This window comes from Lepidochelys kempii, chromosome 2, assembly GCF_965140265.1.
Source record: "Lepidochelys kempii isolate rLepKem1 chromosome 2, rLepKem1.hap2, whole genome shotgun sequence".
Classification (NCBI taxonomy): Eukaryota; Metazoa; Chordata; order Testudines; family Cheloniidae; genus Lepidochelys; species Lepidochelys kempii.
This window is the reverse complement of record NC_133257.1, coordinates 180,632,336-180,654,323: the sequence shown is the minus strand read 5'-3', so window position 1 is coordinate 180,654,323 and position 21,988 is coordinate 180,632,336. Positions and strand designations below refer to the sequence as shown.

General features: G+C 42.2%; 1 protein-coding gene across 4 annotated transcripts in view; it reads right to left on the bottom strand.

Annotated features, from left to right (window-relative positions):
* ELMO1 (engulfment and cell motility 1) overlaps positions 1 to 21,988 on the bottom strand; it is a 413,997-nt gene that overhangs the window by 86,773 nt on the left and 305,236 nt on the right. The window contains exons 1-2 of one of the 4 annotated variants that reach the window (XM_073332878.1): positions 20,311 to 20,809; positions 18,790 to 19,140 (exon numbers count right to left, since the gene is read on the bottom strand). The exons of 2 other annotated variants lie outside the window; for them this stretch is intronic. The gene's annotated coding sequence lies outside the window, so the exon portion shown is untranslated. Of the gene's footprint in view, positions 1 to 18,789; positions 19,141 to 20,310; positions 20,810 to 21,988 lie in introns of those variants that run through there. One more of the 4 variants, XM_073332877.1, reaches the window with a different exon arrangement.

The following is a 21,988-nucleotide window of genomic DNA, read 5'->3' as shown; positions in this document are numbered from 1 at the left end:
AAGACTACAAAAAGAAGGATTCTGGGTGGATTCCTCCTGAAGGTCAAAAAAACAGACTGGACTTCTACATAGAGTGCTTCTGCCGACGTGCACGGGCTGAAATTGTGGAAAAGCAGCATCACTTGCCCCATAACCTCAGCCGTGCGGAACACAATGCCATCCAGAGCCTCAGAAACAACTCTGACATCATAATCAAAAAGGCTGACAAAGGAGGTGCTGTCGTCATCATGAATAGGTTGGAATATGAACAAGAGGCTGCTAGGCAACTCTCCAACACCACTTTCTACAAGCCATTACCTTCTGATCCCACTGAGGGTTACCAAAAGAAACTACACCATTTGCTCAAGAAACTCCCTGAAAAAGCACAAGAACAAATCCGCACAGACACACCCCTGGAACCCCGACCTGGGGTATTCTATCTGCTACCCAAGATCCATAAACCTGGAAATCCTGGACGCCCCATCATCTCAGGCATTGGCACCCTGACAGCAGGATTGTCTGGCTATGTAGACTCCCTCCTCAGGCCCAATGCTACCAGCACTCCCAGCTATCTTTGAGACACCACTGACTTCCTGAGGAAACTACATCCACCGGTGATCTTCTAGAAAACATCATTCTGGCCACTATGAATGTAGAAGCCCTCTACACCAACATTCCACACAAAGATGGACTACAAGCAGTCAGGAACGGTACCCCTGATAATGTCATGGCAAACCTGGTGGCTGAACTTTGTGACTTTATCCTCACCCATAACTATTTCACACTTGGGGACAATGTATACCTTCAAATCAGCAGCATTGTTATGGGTACCCGCATGGCCCCACAGTATGCCAACATTTTTATGGCTGACTTAGAACAATGCTTCCTTAGCTCTCGTCCCCTAATGCCCCTACTCTACTTGCGTTACATTGATGACATCTTCATCATCTGGACCCATGGAAAAGAAGCCCTTGAGGAATTCCACCATGATTTGAACAATTTCCATCCCACCATCAACCTCAGCCTGGACCAGTCCACACAAGAGAACCACTTCGTGGACACTATGGTGCTAATAAGCTATGGTCACACAAACACCACCCTATACTGGAAACCTACTGACCGCTATTCCTACCTACATGCCTCCAGCTTTCATCCAGACCACACCACACAATCCATTGTCTACAGCCAAGCTCTATGATACAACCGCATTTGCTTCAACCCCTCAGACAGAGACAAACACCTACAAGATCTCTATCAGCATTCTTACAATTACAATAGCCACCTGCTGAAATGAAGAAACAGATTGACAGAGCCAGAAGAGTACCCAGAAGTCACCTACTACAGGACAGGCCCAACAAAGAAAATAACAGAACGCCACTAGCCATCACCTTCAGCCCCCAACTAAAACCTCTCCAACGCATCATCAAGGATCTACAACCTATCCTGAAGGACGACCCATCACTCTCACAGATCTTGGGAGACAGGCCAGTCCTTGCTTACAGACAGCCCCCCAACCTGAAGCAAATACTCACCAGCAACCACACACCACACAACAGAACCACTAACCCAGGAACCTATCCTTGCAACAAAGCCCGTTGCCAACTGTGCCCACGTTTCTATTCAGGGGACACCATCATAGGGCCTAATCAGATCAGCCACACTATCAGAGGCTCGTTCACCTGCACATCTACCAATGTGATATATGCCAACATGTGCCAGCAATGCCCCTCGGCCATGTACATTGGTCAAACCGGACAGTCTCTACGTAAAAGAATAAATGGACACAAATCAGACGTCAAAAATCAAACATCAAGAATTATAACATTCAAAAACCAGTTGGAGAACACTTCAATCTCTTTGGTCACTCGATTACAGACCTAAAAGTTGCAATTCTTCAACAAAAAATCTTCAAAAACAGACTCCAATGAGAGACTGCTGAATTAATTTGCAAACTGGATACAATTAACTTAGGCTTGAATAGAGACGGGGAGTGGATGGGTCATTACACAAAGTAAACTATTTCCCTATGTTTATTCCCCCCGTTCACCCCCCACTATTCCTCAGACGTTCTTGTCAAATACTGGAAATGGCCCACCTTGATTATCACTACAAAAGGTTCCTTCCCCCCGCTCTCCTGCTGGTAATAGCTCACCTTAAGTAATCACTCTTGTTACAGCGTGTATGGTAACACCCATTGTTTCATGTTCTCTGTGTCTATAAATCTCCCCACTGTATTTTCCACTGAATGCATCCGATGAAGTGAGCTGTAGCTCATGAAAGCTTATGCTCAAATAAATTGGTTAGTCTCTAAGGTGCCACAAGTCCCCCTTTTCTTTTTGAGAAACGATTTCACTTTCAAATTCAAAGGAGCTATCAAATGCCTGAAGGTAAGCATTCTGCAGGATCACCTGTTCACAGTCTTCACATATTACAGTGAGCTCACAGACTGTGGCTAGATTAAGACGGGGAGGGTTTAAGATCAATGAAGCATTAAGGAGCAAAAGCAGCATTTTTCCATAAACAGTTCAAAGAATAAAAGATGAAGTGACTGTCAAGTCAGTGACCTCTGGAGCAAATACTAATGTAAGTAGGACATTATAAATATTGCAGTGTAAGATTTATGTAAATGACAGGAGGTAACCAGTAAACAGGGACAATAGAAAACCACAATCAGGTCTTTCAGGAGAGTTCTTTGTTTTTGTTTTCATATTAATCATAATAAATTATTTTACTTAGACCAATGCTTAGTGGGGAGGGAAAGAAGGCGAGGTGAAACAAGGATACTTCTCTCCCACACTACATAATTTTCTCCTCAGAAGGGACCCACTCCTGTGGAATGGTTTTGGATTGCTATTGAATATTGTTTAAAAAGCACGTCAAAGCCACAACAGAGTATTTTCTGCTCTTACAAAAGGTCTCTATAAATTGCCCCAGGATAGATGTTAGAGAGCTCACAAGAAAGCCACTTTTCAAATGAATGGAACTGTGTACATGACTTTTATCTGTGTGTGAAGTGGGGATGTGGCATGTCAGTACATGCCTCTCGTAACAAAGAATAGATGTTGAATTATGAACGATGGTGTTTCTAGCACAAAAATTATAGAGCACACGAAACCCTTTTCCTCCCTGCCATCTCTCTAGTCTCCTGTTCTTGGCATCTGTGGATGAATCAATTCTTACTATCTGCAGATCTGCTGCAGAGCACGTTATGTGGACCAACGAGTGTTTATGAAAGAAGATACCCTCAATTCACCCACATAGCTTCCCAGTTTCTACCTTCCTAGGTTTCTTAACTCACTCACTCTCTTTAGAGAGTACAATCAAACTTTCTTTTAATAACAGAACAATTTCTTTCTAATCAGAAGGATCTCTGTAAGCAGAACTGGGACTTTCACACCACTTAACAGAATTTTGCTGCATTTGAATTCACTATTAGTGGATTCCACTCTCATGCCAGGTGGATAGAATTGGTCCCTTTCTGTGCTAGGAGGGCACAGCCGACGTTTGCCCCTGCTGCCTCAAAAAACAAAATCAAGCACCATTCCGAGCAGACTTTGCTGGTGAAGCAGGATCACAGACATTAAGACAGCTAATGATGTCAGAGATGGTGGCAGGAAGTACAATCCCCGAAGCGAAGAGATAAAGTCAGAGGTGAAAGTAAGCTGGTAGCCCCGGTATGGATACTGGTAAGAGCCGGTGCGCTGTACCAGGACCGGCTTTCCCAGACGGCAATTTAAAGCCCTGGGGGAGTGGTGGCGGGGCTCCGGCAGGGATTTAAAGGGCCCTGGAACTGCAGCCGCCGTTGCCACTACCGCCCCGGGCCTTTAAATCCCACCAGAGCCCTGCTGCCGAAGCCCTGGGGTAGCGGCGGCAGGGCTCCAGAGGGGATTTAAAGGGCCAGGGCAGTGTGGCTACCAGAGCCCCAAGCCCTTTAAATCTCCGCCTGAGCCCTGCTGCCGAAGCTCTGGGGTAGCAGCGGTGGGGCTCTGGCGGGGATTTAAAGGGCCCCGGAGCTCCAGCTGCTGCTACCGCCCCGGGCCTTTAAATCCCCGCTGGAGCCCTGCTGCTGAAGCCCTGGGGTAGCGGCGGCGGGGCTCTGGAGGGGATTTAAAGGGCTGGGGCGGTAGCGGCTGCCAGAGCCCCAAGCCCTTTAAATGCCCGCCTGAGACCTGCTTCCCTAGCCCTGGGGTAGCGGTGGTGGGGCTCTGGCGGGAATTTAAAGGGCCCCAGAGCACCAGCCCCCGCTACCGCCCTGGGCCTTTAAATCCCCACCAGAGCCCTGCTGCCGAAGCCCTGGGGTTTAAGGCCATGCCTCTTCCGGTTAAGGCCACACCTCTTCCGGTTGAGGCCAGGCCCCCCTGCTCAGGACTACAGCGTATGGGTCAGTCTTCTAACTTACTTTCACCCCTGGATAAAGTCATAGTGATGGTAATGAGGAGCTACACTACGCACTGACGGTGAGTAAAAGACAGTCCTGGACTAGAGCCCAAGTTATCTGGCGTGAATCTAGACCTTAAGGATTTGAACATTTTTGTTACTGGACTCTTCTCAAAATTGTTCAGTAGCAAATGACCCACTTTACTGGGACAACAGATGCTAACGTGGGCCTGGCACATTTTAACCTTTCCTAGCATTTTCAGTTTGCACACTGTGAATTATTTTTTTCTGCTAAAATGGGGGCTTAGAACAATCTGAATGCTGCTGAGTAATATTTGGGCCAGAGTGGTAACAATTTGAAACCACGTCCTACAGTACTGGGGTGACTGAGACACCACAGAGGTATGGCTTATGCTCTAATATCTGGATTAATTCAAAACCAGAGGCCAAGTTCCAAAGTTCATACTCAAGGACCATATCAAGCCATACATTTGAAAACCAAATTCCCATCAAAATCCTGCTTAAAAACAGATGGCACAATATGGCCGACGTTCATTGTTTCAATAAGGGTCGAGTTAAAATCTGAGCAAGGACCTTATTCCAGATGTGGCCCGAGCGGCTCTCTCTCAAGATGCCAAAAGCAATTGGGAGGAAGGATGGTCCTGTGGTTAATTCACTGCATTGAGGCTTAGCGGGTATGGGTCCAAAATTCTGACTCTGCCACATTCTTCTTGGATTAACTTGTGGCAAGTCACTGAATCCTTCTTTGCCTCAGGTCCCCATTTTTACAGATGGGAATAATACTTCCTTTCTTCCACCCTTTATCGATTGGACTTATTTAGATGGTGAGCTCTTTGCGGCAGGAATTATGTGTTTGCACAGTGCCTGGCAAAATGAGTCTCTGATCTCAGTTGCAGCCTCTATTATTACTTGCTTGGTTACTATAATATGAGTAATAATGAGAAGTGCACTTAACAAAACACTTCCCAGATCATTTTTTTTCTTTTCTAGAATGAAGCTGGTTTAGACATGCAGATTGGCAAGAGAGGGTTCAACACCCCAAATATGCTACTCATCTGTTTACTCTAAATCAGAAACAGAATGTTGAATGACTACAGACTTGACCAAGTGTTCCAATAAAAAAGAAAAGATAATTATTTAAATAAATCAAGATTCTCCTGAATCCATGGAAAACATATTAGACATTAATAAAGCCTTTGACAGCACATTTCATAGTCTACTGCTTTTTAAAGACATAGATACTATAGGTTGGCCGAATAATCAAACGGTTACACCAACAAACAGATGGAGGTGGTGCAGGAAAAGGAAAGAGAAAGAAGAGGAAAGGGTAATATGAGGAGGAAGAAATCCAAGGGAGATATAATAAGGGTGTGCATTGTTTTATGGAAAGTTTGATGAAGGAGGTTATTTTAGTAGAGATTTTCAGAGAACTAGGGTTACTGTGGGCCAGATTCTGACATCCTTACTCATGCTGAATAAATAGTACCTTATTCCACAAACAGCCACCGAGAAGTCAATGGCATTACTTGTGGACAAAGGTGCTACTACTAAGTGTAAGTAAATGTATCAGAACCTAGGCCTTTTTGTTCTGAATGCTTTGAAATCTAAAATGCAGAAAATTGCATGTGGCATTTCAACATTTCCTACAAGGGAGACTTCTAAATCACATAGTTTAATGCCTCCTCAGCTCCACCCCTACATCAGACAACATTCTTCTCCCTGGCGAAGTCTAAACGTTGGCAAAAAACATAACTTCAAAGGGACTAAACAATGAGCAATGAAAAACCCCCAAAGAAGCCAAAACAATCCAGCTGATCATATGGGTAGGAAACTGAGATTCTCATCTCCGGGCAAGATCCACCAGAGCAATGTGCTGTCCACTGGCAGAGGCAAAGGGGGTAATAAGGGGCTCAGTGCTCATTTGCAGCCATTTCTGACATACCCGTGCTCCAGTGTGGAGAAGCTAAGAAGTGCAGAGCACCTGAAACTCCACTATTCTGAGACAAGCAGATTGTGGGTCCACACTACGGAAGCAGTACATTTTTATTAGACACATATGTTGAAAGACAAAAGGAATTGTGGAAGCTCAGCACGTCTCAGGATCAGGCTCTGAGGGCTAAATTTTTATCTGGGGTAACTTCATTCTCTTCAGTGGAGTTGGAGTTGCACCAGGGATGAATTTGGCCCTGAGAAACAGCCGCAAAAGGGTCAAGGGAGCATATGAGAACAGTAGAATGGCTCATAACTAAGAATAACCAAAGACCTATGTAAGCTTAGATTAGCTTGAATGTCTCCCTTCAGTAGCTGTCTTTAATAGAATCAGTGGGTGCCTGCAGTAACAGCCTCTCTCTGCTTTTCCTTCTCCTATACAGCAGCAGTCTGGTTCATCAAAGCAGGAGCTAATCTTTTATTTTACATTCTTAAATGAGTTTAATGTTATATAAGTCAATGTTTTAAGACCTTAAAATATAGCCCAAAAGATCTGGTTAAGCAACTAAGTACTTGGAGATTTGTTCACCCTTTTTCTCTCTTTAAACAAATTCTATAAATGTATCTTTTAGCTGGAGAATAATTACATTTTTATGAAGCTGCTTTATGTTTTCTAGCTAATTGTTTCAGTTGTAGATTGGCAAGCAATGTGCATGTTCCAGAAGGATAAAGCTGTCAGGTTCTAAATGTAACGGTGTACTTCAGGCTTACCAATGAACAGCATCCATTACTACATCAGCTACTACCATTAGGTAGTAAAAAAATGTTGGAAGTGCAGAAACCTCAAAGGTCTACAATTTTTCATGCTGACAGATCTCTTCTTCCCTGTTATATTTCCATCCTCTTCTTTCTTAAGCACCGTTATTTCACCAAAAAGCAAAAACAAAAAACAAAACTACAACCTGAGATGCAGTGCCTACTGGAAGTCAGTGGAAAACCTTCAAGAGCAAATCCCTATGATTACTTCCAAACTGCAGTCTGTTATACACGGTGCTACACATTCGCTTTACCACCAGCATAGGTACTAGTCATTTCAAAAGCCCAACACTCTACTAGGTGCCAGGTTAAACTACTCTCTATTTAAAGACCATGAAGAACAGTGTTGGCTCTTGATGAGACATACACCACTGACCACAAGCGGTTTGGATTATTGTGCTTGTAAATCGGTGGTTAAGTGTTCTGAATTACTACAAGGGCTGAAGTGCTGTTGTCAGACAGTCAAACACACTTTGCTCACCATGTCTATCTACCCTGAAAAATGTACATCAAGTAGCAGAAATGTGTTCTGTTCCTTCTTCTTTTCTTTTTAAACGTACAACAAACTTTGTATAAGAAAAAATCTTCAGAACTCTGTACTATTTTTAGCAGGGAAATAAAATGAGTTGAATGGCTGGTAAAAGGTCCTGTGTGGAAACTGTATTTTTTATCATTTTATTTATATTTTTGGCTGTATTTTATGCTCATTTTAACTGAGTTCTCTTCAAAAGATGCTTTTAAAAAAAGATACTGTAGATTAGAAAAATGACCGCCTTGTTTAAGTTTGCAAAGGCAAGGTTTGATAAAAAAATAACCTGTAAAGATAGAGATATATACATTTTGGAGAAGTTTGCATTTCCAATGATAACCATGCATTTGTAGGGCAAAATAAAATGTACAGTATTAACAGATTATTTATAGCATTTAGATTGCATTTAATAAATGCCCTTTTTTCCTTATCTAGACTTACAAATCCAAATACCTTGATTGCCCTCTTCCCTCTTGTGAAGCATGATAGATCATTTTCACAGACTTCTACAATAGAGTTGGACATTTTAAAGCTACAGTAAAAGCAGCTTCTGTCCCACGTGCTGCTCTTCCTTTCAAAGGTACCTTACCTACTTTGCTTAAAGGCTTGGTTCCGCAACCCTTTTTCATATTGGCTAGCACAGGGATAGGCAACCTATGGCACACGTGCCAAAGGCGGCACACGAGCTGATTTTCAGTGGCACCCACACTGCCCGGGGCCTGGCCACCGGTCTGGGGGGCTCTGCATTTTAATTTAATTTTAAATGAAGCTTCTTAAACATTTTAAAAACCTTATTTACTTTACATACAACAATAATTTAGTTATATATTATAGACTTATAGAAAGAGACCTTCTAAAAATGTTAAAATGTATTACTGGAACTCAAAATCTTAAATTAGAGTGAATAAATGAAGACTCGGCGCACCACTTCTGAAAGGTTGCCGACCCCTGGGCTAGCACTTCCCCATGGGGGGAATCCCCTTGAGATCAATAAGACTGTTCGTGTGAGTAAATACTACTTAGCACAAGTAGAGATCATAGAATCTGGCACTAAGTAAGCAGTTCCTAGATAAAAATGAAAGCTGATTTATCCAATATTAACTTTATTTTGACACATCTGTGTCTCTTTTGTGGTATTCTCTAATCCATTAAACACTGCACAGTGAAACCATTGACTAAAAATGTCCACACAAAAGCTATTAACGTCGTTAATGTGATGGCTGTCACCCCGGCCTACACACCAGAGTTCAGTTAGAACCGGTGATCTCCAGAGCTAAAAGCATGAACTGCCTGTTGCTGGAGCTCAAAAGCCAGTGCTCCATAACTGGGCTCATAACAGCCTCATGATCTGCTATACAAGTGGGCACAGATGGGGCACCTGGAACACACACTTATCAGGGGGTTACACGACCACTGGTTCAGTCAGAGTGGTGTTAAAAATGGCGGAAAGATTTTTTTAAAAAATGTCCCTAGGCCTTTGAGGCTTTGCTTTAGTGATCATTATTTGTACCAGTTGATTCAAAGAACAAAAACCTCAAACTACTCTACTAGTACAGGCTGGAGATCAGAGGAGTTCAGGTGCAGGCTTTCAGCAAGAGCTCTGCTCATTCATTATATACCAGAATTATTGCTTTTTTTAACCAGTGACTCTCAGTGAGCGCCTCAGAGTTTTCCTTTTGCTTTAACAGAAAGTGCAGTTTGACATTCGGCACCCAGCTGTCTGTTTTCCTCCACAGGACAAAATGCCTTGCTAAAGATTGTGGGTGAAATCCAGTCTCCACTGACGTCAATGGGAGCTTTGCTATTGACTTCAATGGGGCCAGCACTTCTTTCTGGGATTTTTGTTTTGTTTAGGCAACTCCAGAATCCATAATCCGACTCTGATGTGTGTAAGCACCGAAGTCTGCTACAAACATTGTGCTGCAAAGCACAAATGTTGTGATCTGGGTCTAGCTCCCAGAAAACCTACAGCACTCACCCTTCACTGATCTGCTGCAGCACCAGCTGCACAGAAATGTTCCACTTGGATCTTTACTATCAGGAGACACAGTATACACCCTGATCCCCTACACACACTCCCCTTACCAGAGTACCTGTGCCTTGGACACAAGTAATTTGCGCTGAAGTTATACAGGCACTTGTGGTGGCTAGAATACAAGTACATGATCAAAAAGGGTCAGAATTCAGCTCCAGGTGTCTGCATATGCAAAAGAAGGTTATGATGAAATGTATGCAATTCTACAATCACAAGAATTATACAGCTCAACCCTACAACAAAGAACAACCACCTCTGGGATCTTTAGTTCAATAATCCTTCTAAATCACAGCTCAGACTAACTTCTGGGACACATAGCAGCAAATCCTTAGTGTTTAAATTTAAAAGTATATAAGTAACTCTGGTGCTTTCTTATATTTTTCAGGATGCAAATCATCATACATTTCTCCTACTGAGAAAAATGAGTCTTATCTACTAGCCAATACTCTATATTGCCAAACAGTATTTAAAAAAGTGAATATTTCCTCCTGGGGTCAGGCCTCACAGCACATGCTCTGTAATCCTAAAAGCTGCCATACAACCAGCAATTTGTTTGTCTTACAAAATCAGTGACAAAGTGCTGGTGCTCAGGTTTGTACCACTACACTGCCTGATATTTGCTCCAGTGAAGAAATTTCTATTTAAAAGTTTTTGGCTTATTGCATAAATATATTAAAAAATCATAGTCATTAAATTCACAGGGCCTGATCCTTATTCAGGCAAAACTGTTTCTAGCATCAGTGAGAATTTTGTCTGAGCAATACTACAGATCAGGCCCAAGGCTCTCAAATAATGGTAATCTTGCAAGCAAATTTGGGGTGATTTATACGTTTGTGCAACATGTGAGAATCAATTATTTCATCAACCTTAAGTTCCACCTATGACCAGGCTATTCAATTAGAAACCAGCACAATTCCACTGGTTTCAGCTGTAGAGGGGACCTACATTAAGAACACACTTATCTCACACCATGTTGTTGTCCTTTGGGTTTTTAGGTTAAATCAAACCTGGAACTCAAAAGGAAGACTCTGAGAGTGACAGCCAATAAGAATCAAAACAGAAGAAAACATTTGCACAACTACTATGAATGGAATCCAGAGAGTTTTGCAAAGTTCTACTAACTAGCTATCTAAAAATGGTTTACTATGGCATTTAAAGACAGAAAAATCCTGGGCCAAACTTCTACATATGACAGAGCCTCTCACTGTACCAAAAATCACTGTACCTATGCATGCAAATTGGAACTTCTGGCTCAAACTGTGTTTGTGCATGTCTGCTTACCTTATCTGTGTGAAAGAACAGCCATTTGCATAGAAGGGTGGGAGTTTATGGGCATAACATACATCGTGTAGGGCTGCCAAGTTTGTTTGGTCATATTCCTGGAAGTTTCATCACATGACATAATCTTTAATTTAAAATTAATCTTTAATTCCTGGAGACTCCAGGACTGTTGGCTACCTTAGTTGGGTGCATCACTGGCAGTTTGACCAGACAATGAAGTAGCAAAAACTAAGGGGAAAATGTTGGTCTCTTCTCTGTGGATGTGAAGAACCTTCTTTGTAGCCAATCCACTTCACTGATAATAGGGGAACGGAGCCTCTCATGTAAAGGGGCAGAGCCAGAGGTGAGGTCAGTAAATCTCTTTCTTCCCTGCCAGAGGGCAAAGTGAGTGTCACAGAGGCTACTCTACTCATTAAATTGGAGGACTGGCCAAGGAGTAGCTTTGCTCATGCCCTGTGGCCAGTGGGAGAAGATTCTTTCACCCACTGTGTTCCCCAAGTTAACTCAAGCTAGATGCTGGGGAGAGAATTTTGCCCTAGATGACTAAAATTGCAGTATGTTCCCCTCTGAAAATATTTGGGACAGTATCTATAGCGCACATTGCTTCCTCCTTCATACTATCTCACTGCCTGCTAAAGGATACTGAAACCAAAACCAAAGAGCTAGATTGTGGTGTGGGTGTAAGGGGGGCATATTACACACATTTATAGAAAAACACAAGAATGGCCATACTGGGTCAGACAAAGGTCCTTCTAGCCCAGTATCCTGTCTTCCAACAGTGGCCGATGCCAAGTGCTTCAGAGGGAATGAACAGAACAAATAACCATCAAGTGATCCATCCTCTGTCGCCCATTCCAGGTTCTGGCAAACAGAAGCTAGGGACACCATCCTTGCCCATCCTGGCAAATAGTCATTGATGGACCTATCCTTTATCAATGTATCTAGTTCTTTTTTGAACCCTGTTATAATCTTGGCCTTGACAACATCCTCTGGCAAAGAGTTCCATAGGTTGAATGTGCAGTGTGTGAAGAAACACTTCCTTTTGTGCATTTTAAACCTACTGCCTATTAATTTCATTTGGTGACCCCCTAGTTCTTCTGTTATGAAGAGGAGTAAATAACACTTCCTTATTTACTTTCTACACACCACTCATGATTTTATAGACCTCTATCATATCCCCCCCCCCCCCTTTAGTCATCCCTTTTCCAGGATGAAAAGTCCCAGTCTTATTAATCTCTCCTCATACAGAAGCCATTCCATATCCCTAATTATTTTTGTTTCCCTTTTCTGTACCTTTTCAAATTCCATGATATCTTTTTTACGATGGGGCAACCACTTCTGCACACAGTATTCAAGATGTGGACGTACCATGGATTTATATAGAGGCAATATGATATTTTCCGACTTATTATCTGTCCCTTTCTTAATGATTCCCAACATTCTGTTAGCTTTTTTGACTGCCACTGCACATTGAGTGGATGTTTTCAGAGAACAATCCACGACTCCAAGATCTCTTTCTTAAATGGTAACAGCTAATTTAGACCCCATCATTTTATATGTATTGTTGGGATTATGTTTTCCAATGTGCATTACTTTGCATTTATCCGCATTGAATTTAATCTGCCATTTTGTTGCACCAGTCACCCAGTTTATACTCCCTTGAGTATAAACTTAACTTCCTACACATTGGGATAAGCAAGCTCTGCAGTGTTGCTTTGTCCCCCTCTCACACAGGTGGGCAAGAAAGGTTGGGAGCGGATGGAGCCTCGACTCCATCCTCAAATGCGTGCAGTGGTTTAGTTACATCGGTGCTTTAGGAAGCATGCGCTGTGACTGGTATAGACCCATCACAGGTCACTACCTCCCCAGAGCAGCAGGGAAACTGTGGGAGGTGGGGGTGGGGGGAAGACTGTGACTCTCTTTAGATCATAAATCAATGATCCAGCCCAAAGATAGCATCAGAGTGTTATCACAGTAAAATTTCGAAGAATATCTAAAACCTTTCATTGTTTTTTTTTTTTTTCAATTCTGCAAAATTACCTTGGTGAGGCTAAGAAAGAAACACTGTCACATCAGCTGTATCTTACCCTGAAGCTACTCCATTAATTCTTAGCATCCGTGGATGTATTCTTTTTATAAGTGTGAATCCATTCAAATCTTTTCACCATCTCCCCCACTTTTAGCCATTCATTACTGTGGGTGCCAGGATAAAATGGCACTGCTACAGACATGGTTTCTAATTTTCTCTTTATCAGTCGTAATGGTGTCTGGGTAGAAACCTTTTCTGAAGTGCAAATTGGAAGTGGATCCATAGGTCAGGCTGCAAGGTTATTTATATTCGAAAACCTCCCTTGAAAAACCTTTTGTGCGGCATCAAACGTGCTTTAGGAGGTGGATCTTGAAACATATACCTGTAAAAGCTTTTCTCAGCGTGATGTTTCACATTATGAGGCAACTAAAGTACAAAAAGAAATGAAGACGACTAGACTGTGGTTCCTAGCTATACAATGAGCACTTTCTTCACTACAACAATAGCACTGACAAATGTAGTCCACCAATTCAGATTCAAAGTACATTGTTTGACACATTAATTTGACACTGAACTAATATTAATCTTCTTTTTATCACAGTACAAGATTGAATTAGCACAGTACAGTAGAGCCTTGACTTTCCAAATCCAAGCTAACCAAAGTTCTTGATTATCTGAAAGTCACATATGTTGTGTCCACCGTATGGTTGACTTTGGCATGTTTTTATAGGTATTACACTTTATGCACTGAATTCATAAAATGGATGAGCCTGCCAGAGTTCATACTGTAAAGTCTGCAGGAAAAGGGCTTTCTCTTGCAGAGTTTACAAGCTCTCCCACTGAGCTTACAAACTCTGCAGGTTACTGGCACCCAGGACTACTGCTTATCTGCCACTTTGCTTTTCTAAATGAACGTCATGGGCCTCATTATTTGGGGGGGATAACTGAATCTTTATTATAAGTGAATGTATATACTGCACTCGGAAGTGTTGTAAAAAGGGAAATAATGCTATCAGTCTATCTCAGGTACTTATATGACTTATACTTATACTTACTATATACTTATATGACCCCCATTACTAGAAAAGGTTCTTCAGCCTAGGTCTCCTGTATTTTAGGCTACTGTCCTCACTGATAAATCACACTTCCTCTCATACAAGGGGACGATTGCTGCTGCTTTGCCAGCTATAGCAGTATTTGCCAACTGTAGGCATAGCCCCTCCGGGAAAGGAGGGAGGGTACTAGATGGTGGAAAGTAGAGCAGAGAAGAGGATTGATATTGGTGAGGAAAGCTGTAGGTCCCCAGAATCACCCCCCTCCCCTACAGACACTGCAAACATGCTGCCACATCAGCAAGGAAAGCAGATGGAAGCCCCCAGACAGTTACCCAATGTCCTGACATCACTTCCGGGAGAGGGGAAACTAATATAAAGATGGCTACTCTGCTTGATGCTGTTACTACTGTTGTCCCCTCCCCACCAAAGAGCAGCATTTCCAGTTGACGGGGGGTACCTATTACACTAAGACTGTTCTATACACTGACACCTTCTCTTTGCTGCCATCCATCGTAGCCTCTGGGAACCTCAGGACAGGATAGGGAAGCTCTAACATTTAAGGCTCCGCTGTATGCTAGTGATGCCTGCTGCTGTCCATCACAGTCCCTTCAAGAATGCCAGTGCTGGTTGTGAGGACGGGAAGAGGAGAATGTTATATGTTGGAAGATGCATTTTGTGGATGGCAGTGGCTTTATTTTATTATTTCGTATATTATTCATTTATTGATTCTTATTATTATTTAGAAGGGGCTGTGGTTTGGTTTTTGGTGTTTCTGGATCATTGCAGGAGGTGAGGGGAAAATAGCGTTTTTCTTTTTGTACCAAGAATCTGACTCCATACATTCTCATTCTCTCTCTCTCATGTGAATGGGGTTTGGGATGGGCTTTTGGGTGATTTTTTTTAAATGTTGGTGTTTGATGTGTCAGCAGCTGGGATTAACTGGCCAAATCTCTTTGTGAATTAGTGGGATGCCAAAGGGAGTGGGGCTGACTCTGTGGAGATATTCTTTGCCTTCCCATCGTAAGTACATTTTTTAAAGGATCAGATGCATGGTATGCTTATTGAGGAAGGTGGCCCAGGGAAGTCTCTGCACTCTTCTAAGATGACCATGGATCAGTTAGGCCACCACACAGCACAGAAGGCATTTTTATGTTGATCGAAAAGAAGGTACCAAGTTGACTGTCCACTAGATATGGGCATAATCAAACAGACCTGGTAGTGGTTATTGGGGTCATTCTGGATGAGTCTTACAAGGAGGAGATAGATGAATTGTTTTTGCAGCCTCCCTAACCTTCCCAAACCCTCAAAGAACCCACTTCTGTTCTCATGGTGGTATAAATGAGAAGTGGTTCAACTGAAATTGATGAATTTACACCACTGTAAAACCTGTGTCAGATGGGAATCAGGCCTTAGCTGTAAGAGAGAAAGTGGGTGACCCAACTAGAACTCGAACATGTATGTTTATACTACACAATTCCAAATCATTCCGGTTTGTATTGTCAGGCTTGCTTTTAAACCGTCAGGGTTTAAGATCTTTGTAATTGAGAACAGTCAAAAGTGATCTTTTCAGAAAAAAAATTAAGTGGATACAATAAAATTAAAACACTGGGATGGTTAAGCGTGCTTCTAAAGTTCTATGCTAAGCTGCACTCTAATTGCAAATGACATATGTGAGGTAAGGAACACGTGACTAGACCATTCCTGAACAACTGCCAAAAATCTTTTTGCATGTCACCTAGAGCTTTAAGACAATGCAGGAACAATGGCAGCTCTGTAAAATCTGCCAGAGTTGACAGTTCCTATTGTTCAGAAAACTTTTGTGAAGCATAGACGTTTTCTAGATTAATGCTGCAAAATGCTGAACAAAATGGGCGTCAAGCTAATCAATGGGCTTTGGTGATTCAATCTTTTGTTTTCTTGCTGTTCCATTTTCATTCTGTGCTGACTACTTCTCTGTGTGTGCGTGTGTACACTTGCACCTGTGTGCAAACACTATACAAGGTGTACTTGCGTGTTTGGAAAGAAAGGAGAAGAGGAATCTCTCTGTTATTGGGCAGTATTTGAATTTGGACAGGTCTTCTAAGGTCCTCTCTCTCTCTTTTTTTTTTTAAACTTAAATTAACTTTTCCTTAAAAACTTAATTTTTACCACAACAGTAAACAAAAATAGAACCTGCTTTGATTTGAGGTTATCATCCATGGCAGTTTTATTCAAGGTAATCTGTGATTTTATCTTTCCCACTACTACCTGGCAAATGGAATTTGGCTTTACAAACAAGCTGTGTCAACTTATTTGATTAATAGGGTGAAAATAAACATGAGGTAGGCAAAAGGATGACACTGGTGGTTTTAGCATCAATGCAGTGAACAGTTCACCTGGGTTGGCAATGGCTACAGTGTTTCCACTGAAGTGAAATGAGGGTTATGTTCCAGGGAAAAATGAAATACTCCAATTAAATATCTTTAACTGTGTAAAAATATACAGAAACTGTGTAAAACCTGCAGCCATCTGCTCTACTGTTTCTCTGTTAAAGGAAGCATCCCTTCTAGCCTTCTGCTGTATTTGCCCAGTAAAGATTAATGTTATGTAAATGAGGCTCTCCAAGTGTACTACGAACCACAGAGAAATAGTTAACACAGTAAATGCACATATCTGAAAGCAAGTTGTGTCAAGTCAACAGCTAGGAGCAATTTACTGTACGTCTACTCCATTTGGTTTTGTATGTATTTTCTGTGTTCTTCTTGCTGCAGGAAAGGGGAAACAATTAAAGGTCTTTGCAATAAGGTCTTACAGCTTATCTCCCAAGAAAAATGTAAGCAAAAAATGTGGGCCAGATTCACAGCTGGTGGAAACTGGTGTAGCTCCACTGAAAGCATTTTTTAAAAGACACGGGAGCCCACTGAACAGTGTTTTCCAAGTCTACCCAGGAAATTAAAGCTACCCCAAGATGGCATCCTTCAGCACTATATGTCCTGATTGCTGCCAACATGCCACAATCCTTAGTGAAGTCCACCTGCTCTTCTGTTGCTGGAATCCTTATTGTCTGTGACTCTGACATGGTTTGCTTAGAGTCTAATATGCAGCATGCCTCTACTGACTGTAAACAACTGTTCTGTATACCATAAGGCCAAAAATCTACTTCAAAATGTGTCTTAAATTGCAGCACTGATTTTTCTAACTCAGCCACCACAGTGGGTTGAAGTCATAAGATAGACTGTTATGATCCACTACCCAAAGCTTAGCAATTAAAGGCTCTCTCTCCCCACCCCTTCCTTTTATCTGCTAATGTATCGGGATAGACAAGTAAACAAATCCCTTCAAACAAGGTTATAGGAGATATAGGAATTCTGTCAGTCAAATAGTATTTGGTTAATGATAGTGACTGAACTAGACACATTTATATTCTGTTTGAACTACATTTGTGAAGCATTAGCAAGAATTCAGATAACATCTTAGCATTATAATAACCTTACAATATATTTCTCTCTAACACAAATATTATCAGTCTTAAGACAGCAGAAAGTAGAAAGCTTTGTTTTATGGAATTTAAGTGTGTATTTCAGTGCCTGTGAAAGGTGGTCAGAAGGACAGCTCTGGAAATTACAGCACAGAGAGGTAAACTCCGGGCACTACACCCAGCTGTCCTTCCAATCAGACATGCCAAACCTGTGAAAAAAAACGCAGAAATTGGGCTTGGTTTTGGCTTAATTGGCTTGAGAGTTGCTTGTTGGCTAGTTTTTGGCTTGTAGCTTGTTTGGCTTGTAGCTTGTTCGTTCTTTTTTTTGACCAACTCCCAGCAAGCGGGGCAAGGGGGGAGGAGGAGCAAGCAGGGGTAAGGGGCAAGCAGGAGAGAGAGTCGGGGTGTACAGCTGGCCCACCACATCCCAGACTGCATGCCGGGGGAATCTAGTCACGTAGAGTGTTGGGGTTCTTAGGGATTGGCTTGTTTTGGCCTTGTTTTTAAATGGGACTAGCTTGATTTTTGGCTTATTGTTAAAGTCGGGGTGCTTATTTACCACGTGAAAGTTGGCAACTGTGCTTCCAATGTGTCTCAGCCCTGACACAGAGGGACCACCTCTAAGATTGCGAGTGGGCACCTCTCTCTGCTTAGGCTGTCATCTGTGGTGATGTTTTTAGTGATGAATAAGCTGCCTAGTAGCATAGCAGATAACTAAATTCTGGAAAGGAGATAATAGTGTTTCATCACTTTGTGCCATTTAGCACTGAGGGGAAATTTCCCAGTAATAGACAATGGTTGCAAACATATCATCTCTCTTCTTTGCAAAGACCAGGAAAGTGACTTTGTAGTGAAACTGTCACAGAATATCTGGGGACACTATTTTAATAAAAGATGCCCCAAGGATCACTGGTAAATGTAGAAAGCAGTGACCAATACTGTAGTGATCACAAACAGCAAGAATTCAAACTTAACCTATGGTCTTCTGGAATTAGCAATGAATTGGGTTAAATGTTCACAAATAATTAAAAGAGCCAACTCCACCTTTCATTAAGAGACATTTTGACTGTAGTAATATAATGGAATCCTACATTCTATATTTAAAAAAAAATCATTTTTAATCAGAGAGTTCTTGAAAAATCACACACACAAATTCCTTTTCCAGCCATAACATCCTAACCAGGCTCTATTTCAGGAGCGGACAAACTGTGGCTCTTTTACCATTAAAATGCGGCTCGTTGAGCCCCCCATTCCCCCCCGCTCCCCTCATTCTCCACCTACCAGACTGTGGGGGGCAGGGGAAGCTCAGGACCTCTGCCTTGCAGTGGGATGGTGCAGTAGGGGCTTCTGCCCAGTGGGGAGGTGTGTCTCAGGGCTTCTGCCCAGCGAGGAGGGGGTCTTGGGGCTTCAGCCCTGCGTCGTGCATCTGCCAGGGCTCGGGCTTCAGCAGGAGCAGGGCTGACGTTTCAACCCCCGGCTCCCAACAGGTGTGCCTTGTGCCTCTCAAACTTCTGAAGATTGTCGTATGTGTCTCAGAGGGCCAGTAAGTTTGGTCACTCCTGCTCTATTCCTTGCACGGAAGGAATGAGTCTTGTACAGTACCTCTGCCTGGCACAATATGTGAGGAAATATCTAGAGAGAAAAACTGTTCAGTTTAGCAGTGTCTGAAAAGGAGACTCTTGGGATGAAATTTTCAGGCAGCAGTGTAGCACGTTAGATCTTAGTTCTTAGCATCAGGAAAGGAAATTGTGTGCTTAACTCCCCACGTGCACACACCATGCTGAAAATGGACCTAGAAGCAACTTCATTCTGCATTTACATTAGGGTTGGTTATGATAACTCCCAAAGAGCATGGCCAGATATAGCCACAAAGGAAAATTCTCCAATGTGACCCAGATAAATGAACTGCGCACTGTGAGAGTCACCCAAGAGCTTTGAGCAGCAAAGCTCTCAGTCCAATGAGAAGTACCTGATCAAATAGAAATAAGGATGGGTCAAATTCATGGCTGGTGTAACTCCACTGACTTCAACTGACTGATGAATTTCCCCCACTGACTCTAACTGTGCAGCATCTACTTAACAGGAGCTAAACTGACAAGTCACAAGAGACAGGAGAATCAAATTCCAATGTATGCCCCCTCCTGAGGAAAGGAGGGAACTCTCTGTGCTTGCCCTGCACTCACCTGCTTAGTGAAGAAACAAAGGGCTCCTTCCTGTCTCAGAGCTTAAAAATAGAAGAGAGCTTGCTGCTGAAATTAATTTTTAAAAATAACTGAAATAAAGGGCAGTGAAGGCATGATTCACTATGTTGAGAACAGTGATGGATGATCAACAACTAATGATTGTTTTTGGTTGGATGTCTGAACTAGTGCCTTACAAATTATTATTATAATAATGTGCCTGCCGACAATACAACATTGGTGACCACACAGGTGCAGCTCCTACTTTTGCGCCTGCAGTTTTCTGTAGTTTGGTATAAGAGACTCACTTTCTTTATTAAAATAGAGAAACAGTCTGAATTACCTAGCAAAATATAAAACCCTTCCATATACTAATCCTAATTATGCTAACCGATAACCCAAGGCAATACGAACAGCTAATAGATAACTACTGTACGTCTGATGTCTAGAGACATTAATAAAACCATATCTATCTAGATGTGAAACGAACACACAAAAAGCCCCTCTTTGTGCTATTTACAGTTGTTGCTAATCTGCTTTCCTCTTTCTTGGCGGATAAACTATTTATTGATCTGTTCTCAGACTGAAATAGCAGGATAAGTATACACAGAGATTTACTTACAGAGATCCTGTAGTTCCATCGTTCCCGATGACAAATTTGCCTCCTATACTACAGCAAGGAAATGACTTAATGCTTTCTATGGAAGGAACAACGTGCTTCAATAGCAGATGGTCTCCGATGAAGCTCTTTAATGAGATCCGTTTTCAGTTTAGCTATGTGACAGGAGACCCCTTCCTTTGCACACCTTTGCCTGGTGTATACGTCAAGTCCAAAAGAATAAGCATGTAGCTTTGCTTATGTTTAGAGTGCTGGAAACGAATTGTGCTCCAATTGGCAAGAACATAGGAAACAGCAGCCAATCACAGCGAACCTCCATTTCAGGGAAACTCCTGCCCATTTATTTAGCATCTTCAGACACTATATTTTCTAGGAAGAGCGCCTCACTTCTAGTATCATAGAGAGAAAAATAATAGCTCCCTGTCTCTGTATCTCCTACTCCGTCAGCCCTCCTGCTATTTTTTAGGGCCTGGCAATTATCTAGGGAGAGTTCAGACTCATATCCAGCTTCCACCTTGCTGGGAGAAGAGGAGGGGAGAGCGCCTGAGCTTAACAATTACTGATTCCATCACCATGGAAACAGACTGGATGCAGCGAGCTAGATTTGTGTAGAACATCTGCTGCCAGACTCATAATCAAATGCAATCTCATCTTTTTTCCACTCTCACTATTTATTTGATTGAGAGTTTGCTTTCTCCTTACATATATGCTGGGAAAACACATACACATAGTTGCTTTCTCTTTGCATACACACAGTGTTAACGCATACATGCATATACAGACACAGACATATATTTGCTTCGCTTCTACTAACATACCATGAGAACATGCACATATATATGGATGTGCACACATACATATATGCATGTGATGTGTACTGGCATGCCATCATGTACATATACACTGAGGGATAGACACATCTCTAGCCAGACAGTATTGCTTAAGTATGTATACACAGATTGCTGATCTTAATGGTATTTTGGGTTTGATTATTCATTCTATCAATCACAGAACAAAAATAGATGTACAGGCTATGAAAATGTTAGATTTAGCTTCCCAGCTCTTCTGTGGACCCCAGGAAATACATTACTGTGAAGCTCACATGCAAACCCAAACCAAGAGGATCTACAACCTGATCCTGGGCAATTTATTTCTACTGCACAACTTTCTGAAATAACATTATTTTATTTGTGGTTTATAGGCACCTGTATGCCTCTTTTAATGATCTGCTCCCCAAATGGTCTTTAACATCCCCTACCTTAGCCCCCAAGTCTTGACTGCAGGTTCATACTCACCTACCAACTACAACTAAATAGGGTTCATGTTCAACTGTCAACAGGAAAAACCTTCATCTGCCACGTGGATTGCAATTCAGATATGTGGGTCACTCCTATCCAGCCCTGACAGCAGAAGGAGTAAGCATTGCCTGATTTGGGGAAGTAAAGTGGGAGATGCAATGGGGGAAAAAAAGAGGAATAATGGTCCAGTGGTCACTAGCCTGAGACTCAGGAGGCTTGGATTCAATGTTCTAACCACTAACTTCTGCGTGACCTTAGGCAAGACACTTAGCCTTTATGTGCTGAGTTACTGAGTCTGTGAAATGGGAATAGCAGCCCTGCTATACCTTACAGGGGTGTTGCAAGGATTAAATATTGTAAAGTGCCTAGACACTATGGTAATG